Source organism: Ambystoma mexicanum, unplaced genomic scaffold (assembly GCF_040938575.1).
Source record: "Ambystoma mexicanum isolate Mex_15411 unplaced genomic scaffold, UKY_AmexF1_1 Mex_scaf66, whole genome shotgun sequence".
Taxonomy (NCBI): domain Eukaryota; kingdom Metazoa; phylum Chordata; class Amphibia; order Caudata; family Ambystomatidae; genus Ambystoma; species Ambystoma mexicanum.
This window is the reverse complement of record NW_027182484.1, coordinates 1,331,923-1,338,596: the sequence shown is the minus strand read 5'-3', so window position 1 is coordinate 1,338,596 and position 6,674 is coordinate 1,331,923. Positions and strand designations below refer to the sequence as shown.

The window sequence follows — 6,674 nt, the reverse complement described above, 5'->3', positions numbered from 1 at the left end:
AGGAGGAATAACTAAGATATGGCGAGTAAGAGGAGATAACGAGAAGGATATGTTTGTGGTCGACAAGTCGACCAGAGGGGGGACTGAAGTGGGAGAATGGAAGACCAGGCTCCCGTCCTTCACCTCTCGCGCTTGGCCTAGAGGGTCACGACCCAGACACCCGCCACGAGAAGAGTTTGTCCATTTACCAGACGACCAAATACCCTGGTACAGGAACATACGGATGTGTCCATCTGCCTGCCCAACAGCCCGCACTGGCCATGCCGACACCTGCGGCATGGACCAACTAGACTAAAATCTACACGTCGTTAGAGATGACATGACGACCTAGACAACGGGAAGCACATCTGTACAAATATACACACTGGACATTCCCACACCGATCTACACGAAGAATATACTCAGTCCTATGACGTAGGCGACAGGCATATTCACGGACGTGCATCTTTATTATTTTTACATAGGCTTTCAGAATGCAGAAACGCAAGACGCGTCATGAACTCATCTACAAAGCTTGCTCACGCTTCTCTTGAAACCAGTTACCACCATAAGAAATATAATGAAGACACGATACTGGTCATGGAACTATATGCTACTATAACCTAAAGCACCTATGCACCAAACGGACCACTTATGCACCAGGCCCAAGTAGGCCTCAAACAAGAGCTCCCGTGGACATTAACAAAGCAAGAGTCTGGTTGCTGATCCTGCAGAATGGGCCCGGTGAAACAAACAGCCAAGGTCGCAATGTTGCAAACCCACATTCCAAGAACAAAGCATCAAAGGCACGATGTTGCAACCTCGCACTCCGCGCACCAACGTTAAGGTCACACCTGCAAATTAAACCAGACACACAGTGGAAAAGCAATATTAATTGTGCAGAATTCTACCTCAAACACGGTCCCTCCCCACGTGACCAATACGAACCTGACGAAATGCCAAACCCAGGAGAGAAAAGGCGTCTGGATCCCTCGCTACGAGACACAGGCAGATACACTTGAAAGGCTCAATGGACATCTGCGACAGTGGGAGCGGTCAGCCTTCCAACTATGAATAAATCCTCACATTGTCTGCACGTACCCATAGTGAAACATTGTTGCAAATTGCAGGTACACCGAGAGCTGGGAACAGCGGTGGTCCCAGGCTGGGAAGCTCACGGGCGCACCAATCAGAACATGGGGCTCTTATCACTGACGCCAGTAATATTAACCAATCCTCAGGAGTCTTCATGTAACAATTCTCATGTATCTAATTGTAGGGACAACCCAGATGTATCACCTGACTACCCTTTGTCCACTAACATTGTCCTCTATATGTGTGCTATACTAACCCTACCACTCGAGCAACCAATTAAGAGTGGCGATAGGTTTTTTGTTAACTTTCTGAAGTGACGCAAGTAGCGCGTCATAATACAGTAAAAAGGGCCTGCGAGCCCCAGGATTGTGTGTGTGTCAGGACGGACGCGTACGCTCCTTGACCCATCCCTGCCGTTTTGTCTAATAAACAGCAGAGTCACCTTGCTCCTTGTGTGTGTCTCATACTCTATCTCATCTGGGATACACGGGAGGAGTTGGGGCCTCCCTGCCTGGAGGTCGGCGGACGGCCCGGCCGACCCCGGCAGAATTTCCCCCCGACAAGGTGATAGAGTCGGTGACTGTATGGAACTTGTAGAACTAATGACATCAGTGCACTTCTGGTCAGCTGTACAAATTAATACATTTAATTAAGGGCATATTATTGGTTTCCACCACAGTTTTATAACATTAGTAAGAAAGTAAAACACAGCTTGTATCATATGAAGAAATCCTTAATAGTTTTATGGTGTTTACCCTATGTTTCAGGAGATGATCAGGAGTATTTCAAATGTAGAAATGTGTTGCTCATTACATAAAATTCTAAGATTGTAAATGTTTTCTTCAATTTATTTAATTAAAAAAATATTTCTACAGGTAAAACAGTTGGAAAAGGGGGCACCCAGATTTGAACTAGGGACCTCTTGATCTGCAGTCAAATGCTCTACCACTGAGCTATACCCCCAGTTCTTAAACGTTCACCTTTATGAATTCAGTAATATGTACAAAGTGCAAGCAGCATGCAATCACCATCAAAGCAATGCATTTTCAGCCACCAAACCCTCCTTATAAGTATATGGGATGCAAAGGATGTCCTTTATCTGCCTTGGTAAAATACAGTGAGGTTTCCATTGCAAGAATTCATACATTTTGTATCAGATGTAGATCTTGGAACATGGAAAAAAAACTTTTGACAAATGCACAAATTCTGCAAAACGTAACTGCTTCTCTACTGCAGTTTGTTGATGTTGTGCTAAGAGCATAGTTATACCCAATTGTTCATTGTTTTGTATAGGAAATGATGATATATCCTATTGTTTCTTACAGTGCATTGGGTTGAAAAACATTTTAACAGGATCTATTGAAGAGGGTATATGGTTATGAAACAGGGACTTCTTGAAAAGCACTCCTACGCTCTACCACTGACATAAACCCTTGAATGCTGAAGACTGCCCTTTTTTAAAAAGGTGATAGAGTGGGTGACTGTATGGAACTTGTAGAACTAATGACATGAGTGCACTTCTGGTCAGCTGCACAAATTAATACATTTCATTAAGGGCATATTATTGGTTTCCACCACAGTTTTATAACATTCATATGAGCTTCCAATGGACTATTTCAAACTAATCATATCACCAGTAGAGCTTGGGTGAATGTAAAACACAGCTTGTATCATATGAAGAAATCCTAAACAGCTTAATGGTGTTTACCCTATGTTTCAGGTGATGATCAGGAGTATTTCAAATGAAGAAATGTGTTGCTCATTACATAAAATGCTAAGATTGTAAATGTTTACTTCAATTTATTTAATTAAAAAAATATTTCTACAGGTAAAACAGTTGGACAAGGGGCACCCAGATTTGAACTAGGGACCTTTTGATCTGCCGTGAAATGCTCTACCCCTGAGCTATACCCCCATTTCTGAAATGTTTCCCTTTATGTATACAGTAATATGTACAAAGTGGAAGCAACATGCAATCACCATCAAAGCAATGCATGTTCAGCCACCAAACCCTCCTTATAAGTATAAGGGGTGCGAAGGATGTCCTTTATCTGCCTTGGTAAAATACAGTGAGGTTTCCATTGCAAGAATTCATACATTTCGTATCACATGTAGATCTTGGAACATGGAAAAAAATCTTTTGTCAAATGCACAAATTCTGCAAAATGTAACTGCTTCTCTACTGCAGTTTGTTGATGGTGTGCTAAGAGCATAGTTAAACCCAATAGTTCATTGTTTTGTATATGAAATGATGATATATCCTATTGTTTCTTACAGTGCATTGGGTTGAAACACATTTTAACAGGATCTATTGAAGAGGGTATATGGTTATGAAACAGGGACTTCTTGAACTGCACTCCTATGCTCTACCACTGAGTTAAACCCTTGAATGCTGAAAACTGCCCTTTTTTAAAAAGGTGATAGTGTGGGTGACTGTATGGAACTTGTATAACTAATGACATCAGTGCACTTCTGGTCAGCTGTACAAATTAATACATTTCATTAAGGGCATATTATTGGTTTCCACCACAGTTTTATAACATTCATAGGAGCTTCCGATGGACTGTTTCAAACTGATAATATCACCAGTAGAACTTGGGTGAATGTAAAACACAGCTTGTATCATATGAAGAAATACTAAACAGTTTTATGGTATTTACCCTATGTTTTAGGAGATGATCAGGAGTATTTCAAATGTAGAAATGTGTTGCTCATTACATAAAATGCTAAGATTGTAAATGTTTTCTTCAATTTATTTAAAAAAATATTTCTACAGGTAAGACAGTTGAACAAGGGGGCACCCAGATTTGAGCTAGGGACTTTCTTATCTGCTGTCAAATACTCTACCACTGAGCTATACCACCAATTCTCGAAAGTTCACCTTTATTAATTCAGTAATAGGTACAAAGTGCAAGCAGCATGCAATCACCATCAAAGCAATGCATTTTCAGCCACCAAACCCTCCTTATAAGTATATGGGGTGCAAAGGATGTCCTTTATCTGCCTTGGTAAAATACAGTGAGGTTTCCATTGCAAGAATTCATACATTTTGTATCAGATGTAGATCTTGGAACATGGAAAGAAAACTTTTGACAAATGCACAAATTCTGCAAAACGTAACTGTTTCTCTACTGCATTTTGTTGATTTTGTGCTAAGAGCATAGTTAAACCCAATTGTTCATTGTTTTGTATATGAAATGATGATATATCCTATTGTTTCTTACCGTGCATTGGGTTAAAAAATACATTTTAACAGGATCTTTTGAAGAGGGTATATGGTTATGAAACAGGAACTTCTTGAAAAGCACTCCTACGCTGTACCACTGACATAAACCCTTGAATGCAGAAAACTGCCCTTTTTTAAAAAGGTGTTAGAGTGGGTGACTGTATGGAACTTGTAGAACTAATGACATCAGTGCACTTCTGGTCAGCTGTACAAATTAATACATTTCATTAAGGGCATATTATTGGTTTCCACCACAGTTTTATAACATTCATATGAGCTTCCAATGGACTATTTCAAACTAATCATATCACCAGTAGAGCTTGGGTGAATGTAAAACACAGCTTGTATCATATGAAGAAATCCTAAACAGCTTAATGGTGTTTACCCTATGTTTCAGGTGATGATCAGGAGTATTTCAAATGTAGAAATGTGTTGCTCATTACTTAAAATGCTAAGATTCTAAATGTTTACTTCAATTTATTTAATTAAAAAAATATTTCTACAGGTAAAACAGTTGAACAAGGTTGCAGCCAGATTTGAACTAGGGACCTCTTGATCTGCCGTGAAATGCTCTACCCCTGAGCTATTCCCCCATTTCTGAAATGCTCTCCTTTATTTATTCAGTAATATGTACAAAGTGGAAGCAACATGCAATCACCATCAAAGCAATGCATGTTCAGCCACCAAACCCTCCTTATAAGTATAAGGGGTGCGCAGGATGTCCTTTATCTGCCTTGGTAAAATACAGTGAGGTTTCCATTGCAAGAATTCATACATTTCGTATCACATGTAGATCTTGGAACATGGAAAAAAATCTTTTGTCAAATGCACAAATTCTGCAAAATGTAACTGCTTCTCTACTGCAGTTTGTTGATTTTGTGCTAAGAGCATAGTTAAACCCAATTGTTCATTGTTTTGTATATGAAATGATGATATATCCTATTGTTTCTTAGAGTGAATTGGGTTGAAAAACATTTTAACAGGATCTATTGAAGAGGGTATATGGTTATGAAACAGGGACTTCTTGAACTACACTCCTACGCTCTACCACTGAGTTAAACCCTTGAATGCTGAAAACTGCCCTTTTTTTAAAAAGGTGATAGAGTGGGTGACTGTATGGAACTTGTAGAACTAATGACATCAGTGCACTTCTGGTCAGCTGTACAAATTAATACATTTCATTAAGGGCATATTATTGCTTTCCACCACAGTTTTATAACATTCATATGAGCTTCCAATGGACTATTTCAAACTGATAATATCACCAGTAGAACTTGGGTGAATTTAAAACACAGCTTGTATCATATGAAGAAATCCTAAACAGTTTAATGGTGTTTACTCTATGTTTCAGGAGATGATCAGGAGTATTTCAAATGTAGAAATGTGTTGCTCATTACATAAAATGCTAAGATTGTAAATGTTTTCTTCAATTTATTTAATTAAAAAAATATTTCTACAGGTAAAACAGTTGAACAAGGGGGCACCCAGACTTGAACTAGGGACCTCTTGATCTGCAGTCAAATGCTCTACCACTGAGCTATAACCCCAGTTCTGAAAAGTTCACCTTTATTAAGTCAGTAATATTTACAAAGTGCAAGCAACATGCAATCACCATCAAAGCAATGCATTTTCAGCCACCAAACCCTCCTTATAGGTATATGGGGTGCAAAGGATGTCCTTTATCTGCCTTGGTAAAATACAGTGAGGTTTCCATTGCAAGAATTCATACATTTCGTAGCACATGTAGATCTTGGAACATGGAAACAAATCTTTTGACAATGCATAAATTCTGCAAAATGTAACTGCTTCTCTACTGCAGTTTGTTGATTTTGTGCTAAGAGCATAGTTAAACCCAATTGTTCATTGTTTTGTATATGAAATGATGATATATCCTATTGTTTCTTACAGTGCATTGGGTTGAAAAACATTTTAACAGGAACTATTGAAGAGGGTATATGGTTATGAAACAGGGACTTCTTGAACTACACTCCTACGCTCTACCACTGACATAAACCCTTGAATGCTGAAAACTGCCCTTTTTTAAAAAGGTGATAGAGTGGGTGACTGTATGGAACTTGTAGAACTAATGACATGAGTGCACTTCTGGTCAGCTGCACAAATTAATACATTTCATTAAGGGCATATTATTGGTTTCCACCACAGTTTTATAACATTCATATGAGCTTCCAATGGACTATTTCAAACTAATCATATCACCAGTAGAGCTTGGGTGAATGTAAAACACAGCTTCTATCATATGAAGAAATCCTAAACAGCTTAATGGTGTTTACCCTATGTTTCAGGTGATGATCAGGAGTATTTCAAATGTAGAAATGTGTTGCTCATTACATAAAATGCTAAGATTGGAAATGTT

At 38.9% G+C, this 6,674-nt stretch overlaps 2 non-coding genes across 2 annotated transcripts; both read right to left on the bottom strand.

The window, feature by feature from the left end:
• Positions 1-1,965: 1,965 nt before the first annotated feature.
• TRNAC-GCA (transfer RNA cysteine (anticodon GCA)) lies at positions 1,966-2,037 on the bottom strand. The gene has a single exon. It is a non-coding gene; the product is annotated as a tRNA-Cys (tRNA).
• Positions 2,038-5,775: 3,738 nt separating this feature from the next.
• TRNAC-GCA (transfer RNA cysteine (anticodon GCA)) lies at positions 5,776-5,847 on the bottom strand. The gene has a single exon. It is a non-coding gene; the product is annotated as a tRNA-Cys (tRNA).
• Between the last annotated feature and the right edge of the window lie 827 nt (positions 5,848-6,674).